We start from the raw sequence: 17,708 nt of genomic DNA, 5'->3' as shown, positions 1-17,708 counted from the left end.
GGTTAACTATGTTCTGTCTTTCCGCAGTTAGACACAGTCATTTCCTTCTATTCCAGCCCTGACTCTCACTGTGATGTTTACAAAAAGTGTTAAACAGATGCTTTCTGAAGATCCAGAGGTGGATATATTTGCAACACAGGTAGAGCAATTCCTGAATGCTTTGTGAATACTCTGTGCTCTACAAGGCTCTTGTTTTTTGCTGTTTGATTAAAAAAAAAAAAAATCCTGAAAACCTTACAGTAGTCCACAAGCAGTTTTAACAAAATTTTACATCCTTTAGGCATAGGTGCAAACATCTTTCAGTCAGTCATGTTTTTAAACCCTGAAAATAAAAAAAAAAGGCTGTCAAAAGAGGTGGAAGGAGGCTCACTGAATAAAGAGAAATTCCTTTGACATCTTTAGTTAAAAAAAACCAGTGGAAGTTAAGAGCCATTGCTGTATTCTGTGCCTTATCAAGATGGGAGGACTGTGGACCTTGTTAAAGTATCAGTGTAGAGTCAGGCATTTTGGAGTGATCTATAATAGATGTAAGCAGTTGTATACAACTGGGAATATGCACTCTTTGCAAGTCTGTGCTCATTATTACAGCAGGTCCTAGCTTTGACTTTGCACAGTCAATTAAAAGAAGAGCTAAGTCAAGTGAGAAAGTCTGTATCCAGTGCATTAAACCATCCATTTCTTCACTGCAGATTTTAAAATACTAACAGTGAGATATTAAAAAAATCAACCTTTTTAAGCCTGTGAAATGAAGAACCCATGGAGTAATTCCTGCCAGCACATGCCTGCCTAGCAGTTTAAACTCAATTCTTTTGCCTGATTTAATTATGATCCTATAGTATTTTTCTGACAGGATCCCTGCTTGATTTGGTGAACAAGATAGATGGCACTCATTTAAAAACCTACATTTAATAATTTGATAATCATCATTGCTTGGCATGAGGCCTTTTGCACCCCATTACTAAACCTCTGAAGAAAGAATTACTTCTCCCCTAGCTTTTTCTGGCAGTGCCTGTCACTGAATTTTGAAGCACTGCAAAGGCTTTCTTCTAGCTTCACACCAAACCCATGAGGTGAGGGGATGATGCAGGCCCCATTTTACATCCAAAACAAAAAAAAAATTAAGCCCATGGCTTCATTGAGTTGAAATTACACACTTGTTCTTAATGTGTAAAGCCTGCCTTTTTTCAGGCTCCTGACTGTTGGATCAGGACTTTATCATTTCAGTGCCTAGGTCCTCATGTGAGTTGCAGCTAGGATTTTTGCAGAATCATGCATTTTACATCCATAAAACCAAAGCACGCTATTCACGACTACTACAAAAATTTATATTTTTAATGATCATTCCATTGTTGATGGACATAAACTTAAAATCCAGGTTTTTGTCAACTTTCACTTGTGTTTTGTTCTGTACAACTCTATTTTAATTTGGACCAAGCCAAGAAACATTGTTCCAAATAGATGAATATTTTCTTGAGCTTCAGGAAATTTTTCATTCAAACCCAAGCTGACACATCTTCTCTCCACCTTTTTCTCTAGCCCATAAAACCTGCATTGGTCACCCATCCAAAACACAACAATGTTTCATTTCAGAAAGCAGATGCTCTTTCCACAGCACAAACTGTTCAGTGTTTCAGAAGCACTGTTTTTTTCCCTGGCTCTCAGACTGAGGGATTATTGAAACATCAGAAATTCTTTCTCCTCAGTGGTCTACTCAGCCCTAAGGAAAGCATGGTCTCCTTGGCCAGCCCTGGTGCCTTTTCTCCCCTTTGTCCCATCCTTCTCTACCAAGCTTCTCTTTTCCTACCCTGAAATGTTTGGTCTTTTTTTTTTTTTTATTTTGCACTACATTGCATTCATTTGAAATTTTTACTTCCTGTACCAGTTTGAAAACAAACCAGTGGGAGGCACCAAGTCAGAATAACAATTTAATGGGGATAGTAAAGAAAAGGAAAAAAAAAAATAAGAGAACACTGGTTCAAACTGACAGAGTCAAGATACAACCTGAGTCCCTGTTGTAGCAGTCTGGTGGAATGGTGGCTGCAGTCCTCTGAAGCGGTGATCCTGTAGTAAAGGGGTCTGCTCTTCCTCAGAAAGTCCAGTGGTGGCTGTGTAGCTCCTGTCCTCTGGAAGTCCATTAGAAAGGGTTGTCTCTGGTGTTCAGAATCTCAGATTATATCCAGGATGGGATGCTTGGTTCCTCCCTCTGGGTGGAGCATCTCACAATGGGGTAATGAGTCATGAGGCCAAGTGTTGATTAGGCTCATTAACAGAAGATAGTCCAGAGGGAGTTATCTCTGAGTCATGCAGCATGGCATTGATGGGCCATTAACAGCAAGGTAGTCTGGGGGGAGGAGGCAAGGAAACACTGCCCCACCTGATTTCAACAGCTCATGAGGGTGGTAATAGAATACACTGCAACCCAGGACACTTCCTCACAGGACTGGAAGATGGAGGAATGAACACTGGTGAGTTCTCTCTCCCTGCCCTTATCTCAACCCATTATATTTCTTTCATTATGTTTTCTCTCCCCTGTCCAGCTGAGGAGGGCAGTGATAGAACAGCTTTGGTGGGCACCTGGCATCCAGCCAGGACCAACCCACCCCAGGTGCCCATCCTCCAGTAGCTGGAAATGCTGGCCATGTGCTCAGTGTCAACATCTTTGAGGGAGCTTTCACTGCAAAACTGAAGGAAATTTTGCTGAGGGTGTACAAACTGGTTTTTCAAGTGGTTTTAAGGTGGTTTGAATTAGAGCACAGTTCAAGGAGATGACACACTGTGCCTACCTAACATGGGAAGACCTCTTCTTTCCCGTTGTCAGTCTCAGTGTTTCAAAATGTTGTGAATGCTTCAAAACACTAAAATGACCTGAGAGTGTCACCTTTTTTTATTTAAACAGATGGGGAGTGGAGGGAGTCAAGTAACAGCATATATTTCACTGACTTTGTGCTTAGGGATGACCAAATAATTTTGGCTGAAAATGTCCAAACAAATTCAGCCTGAGGCATAACCTGAGTGTGAAGAACTTGAGTCTTAGTGGCTTCAGCTTTTTATGAGTTTCCTGGACTTCAAACAAGAACATACAAATCGGAAGTATTATGCAATCTTAATAACAGGCTGTGTTACCCATTTCTCACAACAAACCAGTCAGCAAAACTGAAATTCCTAGGTGTACTGCGGTTATTAAAAGTGAGTGTTCTGTGACTTGCTGCTGGCCTTCCAGCAAAAATATATTGATTGGAAAAAATGGGGGGAAAAAAGTAATGCTTTTGCTCTTTAAACTTGATTTTCTTCGATCTTCTCCAAGCCACAGTGGACCATATATTGCAAAAAAAAGTTTTAGTTGTGCTTGGCTTCTTATTCCATCCCTATAAGTGATCACTTTCTTTTAAGTGATGGTTTCTGTAAACTTGACATAGAATCATAGATTCATGGAATGGCTTGGGGTAGGAAGGGACTTTAAAGATCATCTCATTCCAACTCCCCTGCCACGGACAGGGAGAGCTTCCACTAGACCAGGTTGCTCAGGGGCCCATCCTGCCTGGTCTTGAACACTTCCAGGGATTGGTCAAGATGAAGCCAATCAACAGAGACTGTTTTTTTCACACAGATTAGACAACATTGCTCTGGTTGTATAAAAGATGTGGAAACTTGGCCCTGGTAGTTAGTGTGAATAATTCAGGGATATCATCTGTAGATTTTACTATCTACAGGCGCCAGTCTCTAGTACCTTTTTTTTTTCTGAGGATGCAGGTGGAATTCCCCAATAAATCAGCTACTGAGATGAAGTTTTTCCTCTGAAACAAGCTTCTGAATTAGCCAAAACAGGCCTCAGGCACAGGCATTAAAACAAACTGAAATAATGGCTGCTCCAGCAGTAACAGGGCCTGGTTTTACCTTGATGCTCTTGCATGTAAATCAAAATGGTCCTGAGTTGGTCTCATGGGCTTATACTGAGGTACCAAATGACTGCTTACTGTTCTTTGTATCAGTGGTGTATTTGACCTGCAGCTAAATTAAGCATAGTTAACCTGGATTAAAAGAGCAATGAAAGAAGTTTATTGGGTTTTTACCTATGTAAACAGATGAATTCAAGCTCAGATTCTCCCACAGGCTTGGATTTGTACTGAGAGCTCCGTTTAAATGACAGATTTCACTGCTGTAAATTGAGGTAACCAACCTAGGTTAAGCACCCCCAAAGAAAGGCATTCTTCCAGCAAAGACAGATATGAAGCATATTCCTGTACAGTATGACTGAAGTCTTGGAAAGCTATTTTTTTGGAGAATTGATGAAGTAGCCACGACTCAGAGGCTACTCTGAAGCTGTCAGAAAAATATGGTTTTAGCCCTGAACGCTGTATGCTGTTGATTTGTCTCAGCTGCTGTACTTTGTTTTCTTGTTTTCTACTTATTCCCATGGGCTATCACAGTTTTTCTTTTTTCCTTCATCTTCTGTTTAGTAGGGATATTCTGGGTCTTTTCTTAAACTTACCTGCTGTAAGGACAGTGTTCAAGGCAGCTTTGGAAACTTTGATATGGCCATTTTTCAATAAATTAATTATGTGAAACATGCTAAGCTTTCTAAATTAATTTTCAAGAATCTTATTTTCCCAAAGTGTCAAATTCAGTGAGGCATCCTCTGAAAATCAAGAGATCTGAAATAATTTTCAGGTTCTGCTACTGCTCTGCTGTGAGACACTGAGGCAGGTGTCTGCTGTCACAGCTCTCTCACTTGTAAAACACGGATAACAGCTGTGTTCAAGTACCTGGAAATCTAGATGAGAAGTATCTTACTCAGGGTAAAATGTTGCATAGCAAAGAAGGGCATGTTGCAATGTTTTATAAACAATTCTGAAATGTCTGAAAGGTAGTGTTTGTAGTACTGGCAATATGTTTTTACTACATACTTACTCTGGGTTTTTTCTTTTGTTTTATAGACCATATTTTGCTCTGAGTTTTGCTGACATCTCCCGTGTGTTGGAAGACAGTTGGGGCACGTCTCTCTTTTTATAGTCACAGCCTGTTCATGAATCAAATAAAGAAATGAAGCTACTGTCGCAAAGCCCCAGCATTTATGTCAGAGGTTGATGAAATTCTCAATCAACATACAGTAACATTTTGTAAAATCACTTCCCTCTAGGTGATGATGGGTTTCAGGGATTAAAAGTTAATACAAATTGTATAATTCCATTTTCCAGTCTTGCAGTTCCTCCTATAATAATTACAGAATGATTATTCTTTTAATTTTAAGCTTCTTGGCCTATTTCTGAGTGGTCCTGAATATCCACTGTTTTCAAGGAGCTCAGAGTTGTGCATGCCCATTGCCTCTCTGCCCTAAATGTCTGGAGCACCAAGTTTTGTGTTGTAGTTGTGCATTAATTAAAAATTACAGCAGCAAGTATGATGAGTTGGTCTATGTGTTTTGTTTTATTCCTACTAGTATAATTTGAATAATTTTTTTCAATTTTTTATTTAATGCAGACTTCTCTGTTAAGTAGCTGAACCACCTATCACAGTCTATACAATTGGGCAGGATAACAGTGACTAGATTTTATTCTACTCCTGGGTGTTTTCAGAGTTGACATTAGCAGATGCAGTCTGTAGTATTGGGCCTGAATTCACAGAATCCTAGAACAGCCTGGGTTGGAAGGGACCCTAAAGATCCATCTTATTCCAACCCCCTGCCATGGGCAGGGACACCTTCCACTATCCCAGGTGGCTCCAAGCCCCATCCAGCCTGGCCTGGAACACTTCCAGGGGTGGGGAAGCCACATCTTCTCTGAATAACCTGTTCCAGTGCCTCATTACCCTCACAGTAAAGAACTACTTCCTAATATCCAATCTAAGCCCACTCTCTGTCAGTTTGAAGTAATTCCCCTTGTCCTGCTACTCCAGGCCCTTGTAAAAACTCCCTCTCCATCTTTCTTGTAGGCTCCCTTCAGGTACTGGAAGGCCACAATCGAGTTCTTTCTTATTTGTGGTACTTCTGGGTGAATCTTTGTAAAAAGGAACAAATTTTTTATGTTCTTTCCTTAAATTGCACCCTGTGTGTAGTATTGTGAGAGTTTGGCTGTAAATTACTGATAAAAAAAGAGATTTTATAGTAATGAGTAGCAAACTACTATCATGGAAGACACTTTGGTTTACTGAGAGTGACTACAATTTCACATAAAAAAGCCTTGACTTTATTCCTTTCAGAACTGGTGTTTGAATTGCAAAGTTTTTAACTCCAGAGTTGAACTTTCACTTAGAATACAGAATACCTGCTTTCCACATGTGTTATGTATACCCACTTTGTTTAAATCTGGTCTAAGTTTGGGACTTTTTAGAAGCAGATAAAAATCGATCAAGTTCTGCATAGATTTAGTTTTCATAGCTCAGGAATACAAATTGTCTGTATATATTATTGCTGCTGGGCTATATTGCTGTGGGAGTTTTGGAAAACCTCTAAGTAGAGTCAACTGAACTCATCACTATATTTCTTTGTAGGTAGCCCTGATTTGTGTGTTAATTCAAAGTTTACTATCCACATTAGAAAGTGAAATATTTTTCAGTTTGTACATAGAAATAATCTTCCTTGCATGTGCAGTTTCAGAGTTTAGTTAAAATAATGAAAAAGCAACCCTGTGAAGGGAAATAAGATTATCCTTCCATAAATGCAGCTGGAGGAAATGTTCTACACTAAAGTGCCATATGTTATTTGATGAAAGAGCTAACAACATTTTTAAGGTTTTGGGTTTGGGGTTTTTTAAGTAATCTTCTAAGACCCTTGATACTTTTCCTATAATTTAATCAATTTCTGCACAGAGAGTAAGTGTTGGAGTCTGAAAGGCAGGACTGCTGGGAGTTTGGGTAAGCAAGGCACAAGTGAAGGACTCTAGACCTGCTGAGTCTTTAAGCAGAAAAAAATATACAGCCAGTCACAAACTGGAGCTGTTGAGAAACAGCAAAGCTATTATGAAAATTATAACCTCAAGTGCCTTGTGCCATTTAGAATTAATTTTACTGAACAACCTGGTGCCCTTTCAGTTGAACTAGAGCCCTGGCCAAATTTCAAATCTATATCCAATCTTACAGGTTTATTTGAGTCTGTGACCAAAGACTAAACCTGTGACTCACCTGTAACTTTCAAGAGATCGCACTGTGGTTCTTTTGTGTTAACAGAAGGATATCCTGGCACTGTACCACGACTGTGTTCTTTGGTGATTGAGGGAAGCTCTGTGGAGGTGCTTTGAAAATTTGAGTTCAGTTGGAAAGGCCAGGAATTCTCACTTTTTTCCAAGTTTGGCCAAATTATTTTCCAGGGTGGAGAAAAGAGTATATTTCATTGTAGCAAGGAATGGTGGTATTCCCTGGATTAATACCTTTCCTTCCCTTATGGAGTTAGAGTAGCAGAGCTGCAGTGAAGACTCCTGGTGGTTCATATCCAGGAAGGAGCCTCCCTCTAGCTGAGTCTGTGGGAGCTGCACTAGCCTCTTGTGTGAAGACAGCTATTTGCACATCTGACATGCCATTAAAATGCCAATGAACACATTTTACATTTTCTTTAGTTTTTTAATGTTCTCATGAGTTCACTCAATGAATGAACACAGTTGTTATTCTGGCTGGAGCTGATCTCATTCAGCTGAAGGAGCACAACCTGCAGCTCCCATTGTTTCCAGCTTTGGAAACTCAGACCATCCCTTCTGCAGTCAAAACCAGAGGATACCTCTTGGAATGATACTCCCGTGGGCTGTTGGCTGCACTGTGTCAGCTTGTGTTCTGCTCTTCCACTCGTCCGTGCATCTGCACTCATGGGATCACAGTACTGGCACCGCGATGCTCCAAACCAGCTCAGGCACCAGCCTGTGCGCAGAGGCTTTGCTCCTCTCACTGCAATGCTTTCATGGGATCCACAGCTGTGGTTAATGGTGAATTAGGTGATGGGAGAAGCATAGGTTCAGGCTCCACAGCATCTGCTGGACAGTGACAGCCCAGATTACAATGTGCAGTAGCTCACGGGTGACATTCACTATCTGGTGTTGTGTCAGGGTGCGTATTTGCAAAATAACAGGGAAATCTCCTGCTCTGGACTAATATGCTGAATCAATGGTGGCTATTGAACCTTCACTGAATATTAACTTCTACTGCACTTGGCAAACACACTTAGCAAAAGGTGATCATGGCAGCCTGAGCTATTGATTGCGATGTAGATCTGCTACAGCTTGCCACTGCCAGTTCTGCCTATAGGCGATGCCAGGTGAATGCCCTGATATGCTTTTTAGTGTCATGGTGATGAGGACTTGTGAACTGTTCTTTGTCTGATGTCAGGTGGTTCCATTTGCCTTTTGAGATAAAGCCATCTTTTCCTGTTCTGGTGGTAATTGTTAGCAGCTTACTATTGAATCTGGTTTATGTTGTGCTTTTTTTTTTTGTTTGTTTGAACTCTTCTACAATGCTGATTAGATTAAAGGTCAAGTTTAGCAGTCTCTCTCCATAAACTCTAGAGTAAGCCTTTCTGATATCAAAGGGATTGTTTGGATGTAACTAGTGGGAGAATTGGCTCCTGTACTCTTGCTCAAGAGAAGTCAAAAGGTCAAAGTCCACCTAAAGATTCATGTTATCATCAGAAATGCAAATAAAGGAGATGGGAGTCACGAGGCTGGATGAAGAATGATGGGTCAGCATCTTGGGCACTCCCAGATGATGGCATGTGGAAATCCTGAAGGGAACTTTCAGGGATTGGATCTAGGGATATCGTAAGTTTAGTAATTCAGAGGACTCTGCAGTGAATGGGACCACAGCAACATTAAGTTTTATTGAGCTATTTCTTGTCCTCCAGGCTGGAGAGGGCAGGTGAGACATCCTGTGTTTGTACCCAAATGTGCTATGCAAATTTTGCACTCTTTTCCCATGAAGTAATTCCTTTTACTGTGGTCCACTCATTTACATTTAAGCATCACTGAGCATCCAGTGTCCCATTTCATGGCATTATTTTGTTGAAGAGTATTAACTCTACAATATCAGAGGTGCAATTAATTAATTAATTAATTAGACTTTACCTACATCATGCAATAATAGTGCATCATACATTCCCTGATTATTTGTCTTCTCAAAATTGCTGGGGCTCGAAATGAGTAGATCTGCATTTTATGAAGTTTGCAGAGGTTTATTTTTAAATGGTGGGGCACTTCAGAGCTCTAATTTGCATTACTCTGCTCTCCTGTGATCATGACTTCGAGGAGCAGCGAAGCAACCTTTGAAAGCTGGTTCACTCAGACAGCTGGCAATAAAAGGCTGTGGCCACTAAGCATTATAGACCTGATAACTTCAAGCCTGTGGCTTGAACTATATGCAAAAGTGAAATGAACTCACGTCCCTACTGATCATGACATGCAAGGTTAGTGCAAACTACCAAAATATTGGATTGCAAATACGCTCTTGGCAGTAAAAGTCCAGACTCAGTACAGCTTGATCATTATAGGGAAGCATAGAGCTGTGCAATAAAACCAACTCTGTGTTTGAAATTAGTTCCTAAGAAAGGGTTATGAAATCTGAAGGAAGTTTAAAAGTGATTTTTTTCATTAATGTTTTTCCTTAGTGTTCTGTAATTCTCATTCCTGTGCCTTTTTAATTGTGCACTTCACCTCAGCTACAGTCACAGCTGAGGAAGGGAGTCCAGCTGAAGCCCAAAAGATCAATGAAAGGGAGGGAGAGGTAGTTCCCTTTTCTTTTGTGTGTGTGTGTTGGTGTCTTTTTTCAAAATTAGTGATGAATGTGAAAGCAATAAAGATGAGAAGATAAAAAGCTGGGATTTGAGAGAAAGAACTACTTCCCATAAGGACATTAAACCCACAAATATACTGTCAGTGAAACTGGTGGAAGCGAAGAATAGAGTAGAAGTAAGTTTAAAAATCTCTCTTTTTTTTCTTTTTTTTTTTGGTGAAGCTGCAGGATGATAAAAGCAGGACAGTGGACTTAAAATTGGAAAAAGGAAATAAAAGCAAGCCAGGGGCTACATCCTGCCCATAAATTCCATGTGCTCTTACAGCCATTTTTAAGTGCTTCTAACTCCAGTAAAACAATGGTCCAAAGGACTGAAGACTTTTCCACATTACTGGAAACTTCACTGAAGTTAAAAGAGCTTCGGTATGAATTCTTACTGAATGACTCATCATATTTGATCATTTCATTAGACTTCAAGAGGAAGCAAAAACGGTGAGTCTGTTTGTTCTCTCATCTACAAAAGATGGTGGCCTTCAATGGACAACCTAAAACCGATTTATGCTCTGTTATCTGAATGAAAGGCACTGTTCCTGAAGTTCCTGGGTGCTTGCTGCTTTCCTACTGGCTGCCAAAAGTGGAAAACTTGATTAGTAGTGGCTGTACAGATAGCTGAAGAAATTGCAATTAGAAAAAGAGAGAGTGACAGGTCTAGCCAGGCTTGGGACACACAGCAGCTGAGCTCCATTGATTTAGGAGCAAAAATTCCTGGGTGGAATTTGTTCTTTTTTACCCCACAATGTTACATGTCAAAAAGACATAAAAAAGAAAAGGAAATAAAGCAGAAGAAAACCAAATAAACTTAATTCCCAACCCTCTTTAGGCACAGTTGCAGTGATTCTTGTGCACTAATGTTGACTGGTTTCCATATTCATGTAGGCACTTTATGTCTCCCATTTGCTCTTTAAGAATGAGAATTTGAGTTAGCTTTGTCGAGAGATGGGCTTCCAGCTCCAGGAAGGAGGTTTGATGTCCTCCCAGCCCAAAGGTTCAGGCTCTAATCCATCCCCTGGGGCTAAAACAAGGTGGTGCTAAACCTTTCCCACTCCTTACAGAACATAATTGTTGTCAGGATATTTTGAAATGAACAAAGGTTAAAAGCTTCCATTCGCACATCTTCCCTATTGGCTTGGTTGCTGCCATTGTTCTGATTTCGAGATCACAAAGATTCTGTAAAATCATCTTATTTGTCATGAAACTAAATTACTGCTATTCACAGCTTGGGGAAACACCATCCTCCTCCTCCTCTTTGGCATGGTTATACCAATTACTGAGCTTGAACTCACTGTCAATCCTTCACCAAGATCCATCCAGGGTGCTAAAAGTGCCTCGGCTACCAGCAAAGGGTAAACATTGCATGAATATCTGTACATGTAAATGTTCCCCTTGGGTTCCCTGTATCTGTTACTTTGACTGAAAACCAGATTTATGGGGTCAGTTGAACGAAATTACAGAAGAAATTGCTTTCTTCTCACGTCATCACGCTGAGCACCTCTGAAATACCTTTATGGAAGAGCTTTTCTTTCTTGTTCATCTACTTAGGTTTGCTGTCTATTAATGCCACAGCATAAAGGATACCAAGAAAGCTCTTGATTTGCTTAACTGAATCAAAATCAAGTGTGGTTTGGCCATGTTCATTTTAGGTCTCCATTATCATAATGTGCCTGGCCTTTTTACTTAGCTAAATTGCTCTGTGGTTTCAGTGGTGAGGAAAGAGTCCTGACGTGTTTGTACTGTCCAACTTTTCAACACCACCCTGTACGTTTCTCATAAGAGCACACTTGGAAAGAAAAATCCCTTGTTGCCACGTGGACAGATTTTAGGCAAATTCTTCCAAGAGCAGGCACCTTAGCAGAGCAGGAGCTGAAGCTTTTTGTCTTCTTGAAGAACTGATTGCAGCTTCAAAGTATAATTTTATCGAAATATTTAATGTAACCCTATAGAGCTGTTAGTTGTTTGTACAAGAAGATAGAACTATGTAGTATAAGTCAAAATGTGCAAAGCTGAGCTAAAATATGCCTATAACTTGCAGCTCTAAAGCTTCTTGTCTCAAGGCTATCTTCAAGCAAAAGCCATGAAGTTCAATCCTGTAATTTTTACTGATGACATAGCTTATGGACTTTCCAGCCTGATAATTACTGAATTCAATGTGCTTATCAAGTTCTTATGGCCTAATTAATCCACAGGTAACATTAGCAGGTTTTTAGTTAGCTGGACTGAACTTTTAAGGACATTTTCCATCCTGTAGAATAAAGCTTGTGAGCTAACCCTATTAGTCAGTGAAGTCATTGTTGTGTATGGGATTTCAAATCCATCTTTGAGCCCGAACTCCTGGGTCTGGGAAGGAAAGTGAAATCCACAGTAAGGCTGCAAAGGGGTATCAAAGCTCCTGCATTCTCAGGCCTAACCTGCTCATTGAGAAGGCAGTACTAGGAGATGGTAATCTACCAGGTAGTTTAATTAGTAGCTCAGCAGTCCCTAAATCCCACAGCTTTGGGTACCAAACCCAAAATCACAGTTTGGCAAAAGACTTGCTCCTAACAAGCCAAAACTTTTGTTGCACTTCTTCTATGCACCCATCCTGCCTTTTGGTAGATTTATTAGAAGATGGATTGTAATTCTAAACAGAAAAAAGAGGGTTAAAGTTTTGGAAAATAGGTTGAGTTCTATTCTGCAGTTCTGACAAAGAAAAATCAGAGACCTTAATTTCTCTTGGATTTTAGTGGGGGGCTTTGCTAGCTGGGGAACACACTAACACAGAAACAGCCATGAGTCTCTGTATAAAATTGTCTTTCAGGCATAATTCACCACTGTTTTTTTAAAGATGTGTTTTAAATACTCCGAGGTTTAGTCAAAATAATGGAAAATTTGGATATTTGTATCCTTATTGGTCCAAGAACAAGAAATTTCAGTCTAAGACAGTACAGATAACATGATATCTTTTATTGAAACAAGAATATTAATCTAATATTTATATAATAATACATCCAGAAGCAGAACTTCTGGGCCCTCAAGCTTGAACTTTTAAAAATATCCTCATTGCAATAAGAAGTATCACATTATCTACCTTGTCTACCTAAATGCATGTTTAAAATGATGGATTAGTGGCTATTTTGAGTGCTTTTTTTACTGTGTTATTATCTTGAGTCTCACTTAACTTATGCAACTCTTTTCAAAGTTATAAACACGTACTCTTTATATGCCAGACTCAACCATGACCTCTTTTTTCTCTATGCTTTAGTCACACTTTCAGAAGTATAATTTACACAGTCCCAGAGTGTTGTATTGATGTATTCTTGATTTATTTTTATTATATTTGACTCTTTTTTTGTCAGCAAGAGAAGATACTTTCAAGAAAAGAGCACAGCTTTTAATGAATTTTATGCAGAAAGGCCAGGTAAAAATAGCTAAAGTCCTTCCATAAAATGATTATTTCTGGAAGTGTGATATCTGTGGAGACACTACAGTCATTTCAGTGTACAGGAAAGATTGTGTTAACAATCACTGCCACTTTCAAACACTGTGTGACTGATAACATTTGTGGATCCCAATCTTTTAATTGCAGTGATTGTTTGCATCCCTGGTTAAGTGGATCTGTAGAGATACATACCAATAAATGCAGCCCATGGTGCTTACTGTGATTGTACACGATCTACAGGCCTGGCCCACATCAAACAGCAACTTAGGGCCTGAGAAAAGTAGAGAGGTAGGAGCAAAACAGGAGTAACTGTGGCAGAAGGGAATCCTTGCCTAGTGCCCTGATGCTTTTACATGGTACTATTCCCAGGGATCAGGCCTTGAAGGGCACTTAGAGGCTTAAATGCAGTTCCAGAGCTGTCTTTTATCCCACTGAATTAAGAGTATTGCCTACTGCACAGAAATGTACTAAAAATAGCAGGTTTTCTCCATGCAGACCTGTCTGAGGAGCGTGCGATGTGCAGGTCAACACTAAATTTTGCCATTTGATAGGGGAATGAAAAGTTAAATAGAGAACTTTTTCAACTGCACCAGTTTGGGCTCCGAGAGAGCTTGAACAAAGGATGCAAACCAGTCCCCATTGCACTAAAAAAGGAAATCCAGAGCAGAACTACCTTTGTAATTTTCCCAAGGTTTCACCAGGGGAGTGTTCTGGAACTGCTGCCAGGCCTCCCTTGAAGCACTAAGAGATGGGGGCTGTCCAAGAGATGTGCTGCAGCAGAGCAGCTCCCGTGCCAAGCTTGACCACTTTGTGGGCTGTGGCATCTGGCTCTGGGCTTTCTGGGAAAATGAAGCTTGCAATGAGCTTTCGTCACTTCATGACCACAAAAGACATAACCCTGCTCAGGGAGTCATAGGAGGCTGCAAGATTCACTGGGGCCTTTATAAGGTGCTTTGTTTTTTCATCAGAGGCTTTCAGAGTGGTTCAGAAATCCAAAGTCTTCTCTGGAAAATACTGATAGGTTTTAAGAGCTGGTTTCCTCATGAAGAAATAAAACATTGCAAAGTCTGAGTATATACTGTGTTGACTAGGCTACTGATAGGTGGTTACAGAAAGATAATATGCAGATAGATTTCCTCCCTTTCCCCACCTTTTTCCCAAATTTCATTTAAAATAGTAGCCCACTCTCTGGAAGCACCACTTTTCCAAGAGCCTTGTATGCCTGGAGAGTTCAGCACAGTGCACTCCTTTGCTTTTTCATAATGGAGTCCTGAAGTATTTCTTTTAAAAAAAAATGTTTAAATGGTTTAAAAATGTTTGAATAGCAAGAGATGTGTACATCTATAACAGTACTTTCTGGTAAATTCTGAAATAGAAATTAGTGTTTGACACCTTTAGAAGGTGCTTTGACTTTGTGATACATCACAGAGTAAGCTCTGTAGCTTATCTGCACATAGCCTGTGCAGGAGCCAGTGCTAGGAAGCAAAGAACAACTGAAACTGCCAGGAGTACAGGAAGCCAGCAGCAAAGATGAAACTACAGGGAAAATAATTAGGAGCAATCCTAATGTTGCCATATGCCATAGATTTGTTGAGGACTGTGTGAGAGCTTGAACTGGAGCTTGGACAAACTCAAAATGAATCAGAGATCAGCTATGGCATAAGTGGGATGTCAGTGATCAGCTACAGCACCCCTGTTCAGCTGTCAAATGCTCCTGGTGGAGGAGTGGGAGCTTAACAAATGAGCAAGAACCTAAGTCTGGGAGGTGTAAGGAAAAACAGCAGCTGCCACAGAACTGCTAGATTTGTGGTTATCATCTATACTGCTCACTTTGGGCTTTAGATGAGGAACATTTTGGGGCACCCCTGCATCTGTGGGAAGGGAGCAGACCCTGCAGCTGGACTTCTGTTTGGCAGCCTGAATGGGCACATCTTCTGTGAGACTGGGGAAGGGAGTCTGTAGAAGAAGCTACCTCCACCTACATTAATCCTGGCTCCTTTCAGTTATCCGTTTCTAGATAAATTCTTTCAAACATGGTGCCAAAACTGCAGGCTGCTGGTCAACTTTTGCAAAGCTGCCTGAATGACTCACCTCATTTCTCAGATTCCTGATAAAACAGGAGGAAAATAAAAAAAAAGTCTTGTGGGATTGAAAGCTCCTGGCAAGCCTGAACTGTCATTTTGTAGGCACAATTACTTCTGGCTGAGGTGGGTCTATGAAAGATGCAGCTGACTCCATGCTGGAAGTGTCTTGGGTTGAATTACAGGGATTTAGGTTGATGAACAAAGTCCTGCCTGTAGACATGAATGAAAAATCTGGCCTCAAGCTCCCCTATTCCTGACTGCAGTAGTTCTTTCCTGTGAATATGTGCAGTGGGTAGGGCACTAAAATGTCTATTTGCTGGAAAGCAAAACAAAGGGCAAAAGGCTTCTCCATACTTCCAGTAAGTGTGCAAAATTTAGTAGTTATCAAGGATAAAAAAAACGGAGCTCATTCATCAGAGTTTGTAGCTTGTTGATATAACGAGCTATCTTAACAGAAGTCCCAAAGCAGCAAATTCTTCGTTCACAGTGCTTAGAAATTGTGTCAGAAAGGGAATTAGGAATACGATACAAAGTAATGAAGAGTGTGGAAGTGGTGGAACCTAGAATTGCTCAATATGTAAATGTGGCACCTGGGAACAAGGTTTTGTGGTGAACTCGATGGTGTTAGAGGTCTTTTCCAACCCAAACAATTCTATGATTCTCTGATTCCGTGATACAGATCAGTGGTTCACATCCAGCCCAGCTCTTTTGGAACTGGACTTCTAATTTTCTCATGATGGCTCTGGATCTTTCTGAAAGAGTTTTGTAACCTTCTTCTGTTGTAAATCTGTCCAGGTATCAATAATTCTGTAATAAGCAGCATTTCCTACAAAGAAGGCAATGAGAAAATAGACTAATTAAAGTTCTTAATTAAAGCCTCTGCAAGAACAGCATTGAATAGAATTCAGAAACTTATCTCTTAAACAGATCCTTCTTGGCCACAATTGTAATACAGTGCTGATCTAGGATAGGAAAACTCTGTCCCTGGGTATTGTTCATTTGTAAGAAATGAACAATAAATGATCTTTAAAAACAACACATACTAAGCTGGCACCTTTTTCAGGCATTGGAATCAACTTAGTAAAGCTGGAGGAAAAAATTGAGGTTGGCATTTGGTAAATTTATATGCAAAGAAATTATAAAGGGGACATCCTCCCAGCTGGATTTTTCCAAATTCTCATCAGTTTTTTGTTGCTTTGTTTATTGAACATTTCAATATCTTTCTTTGTCTTCATAAATCCATTAAATGTATTGAAGACAATTACAAGCACAGTGGCATGGGTTTGGCAGAGATTAGGTTCAGAATTGGGAAACATTGTTCATTTTGCTTGTCTGCATCATGGTATAACATACTAGAGTACTTTGCTTCCCTTTTGTAGCAGTGTTTGTCATGTGAAGAGGCACTAGTTTAAATCCTGGGGGGAGAGGTCATTGCTTCAGCAAAGGGTGATTAAGATCTTAGCTTCAGCACCCACAATTCCAGGCTCAAATGTGTGCCTTTAGAGTTTCCTACGTCAGTATGTGTGTCTTGACAGATATGTTCTCCTTTTCTCCATAACAGCCAGCCAAGAGAACACTCTAATAATTCAGACTGAAAGAGGAATGATGAAAATTGATGGTCCAGATATAGATGAGAAAAGACAAGGAATTTTCTTTCATACCACAACCAAGAAAGAGAAGATTGGGTCTTACTTTCATTCAAATCCTTTAAATTCAGCAGGTCACATTTAAAAACAATTTTAGGAAAAATGCTCACTGGACAAAAATTTTGTGTTAATTTTACCTCACACTCTTAACAGATTCAACACAAAGGCTTTGTGCCTGTTTCCTCAGAAGGTGTCATTGCAGGCAGCAGTTCAGACATGATCTGCAGCTGAGCAGTAAGAGTGGTACCAGAATGCCTCTAGGGCAGGAGTGGAAGAAGAAGCCAAGGGAGGACCATGTCTTGGGGTGAGGCAGTGTGAAGGAGGAAAGTGGACGTGTTCAAGTGGAAGGAATGATGAAAGGCCAGTCTTGCCCAGCTAGAGGGTCATTTGGGGCCATTTATTCTGGGCATTTTGAAAGAAAAGACCAAGTCTGAGAGACTTTAAAATCTACTTTGAGGGTGTGTTTAAAAAGAATGTTGTTTTTGGAACCAAAGCTAAACTTTAGGAATCCAGAATTAAAGGAACAGAGGTGGAGTGCAGGGAGAAGTTAGAGAAATGTTCAGCCCTTGTCCTAGGGTCAGGTTGACTTTGTCAACACCTTGTTTTCACCACAACTACTAGTAGTTTGAGTCATTTATAAAATTAGTCCTTGATATGTGCATACTTTGGAAGAGAAGAGCATTTCTGGTGGTTAAACTATTTGGTTAACTGCTATTAGCTAGTAATTTTTTCCTATGTATGGCCTGGTTCATTTCTTTTTTCTGTCTTAGCTACAAACCTCCCCTTAAAATTTAAGTACAA

This window comes from Aphelocoma coerulescens, chromosome 1A (genome assembly GCF_041296385.1).
Source record: "Aphelocoma coerulescens isolate FSJ_1873_10779 chromosome 1A, UR_Acoe_1.0, whole genome shotgun sequence".
Classification (NCBI taxonomy): Eukaryota; Metazoa; Chordata; class Aves; order Passeriformes; family Corvidae; genus Aphelocoma; species Aphelocoma coerulescens.
The sequence above is the reverse complement of the archived record's forward strand: the minus strand, read 5'-3'. Positions refer to the sequence as shown.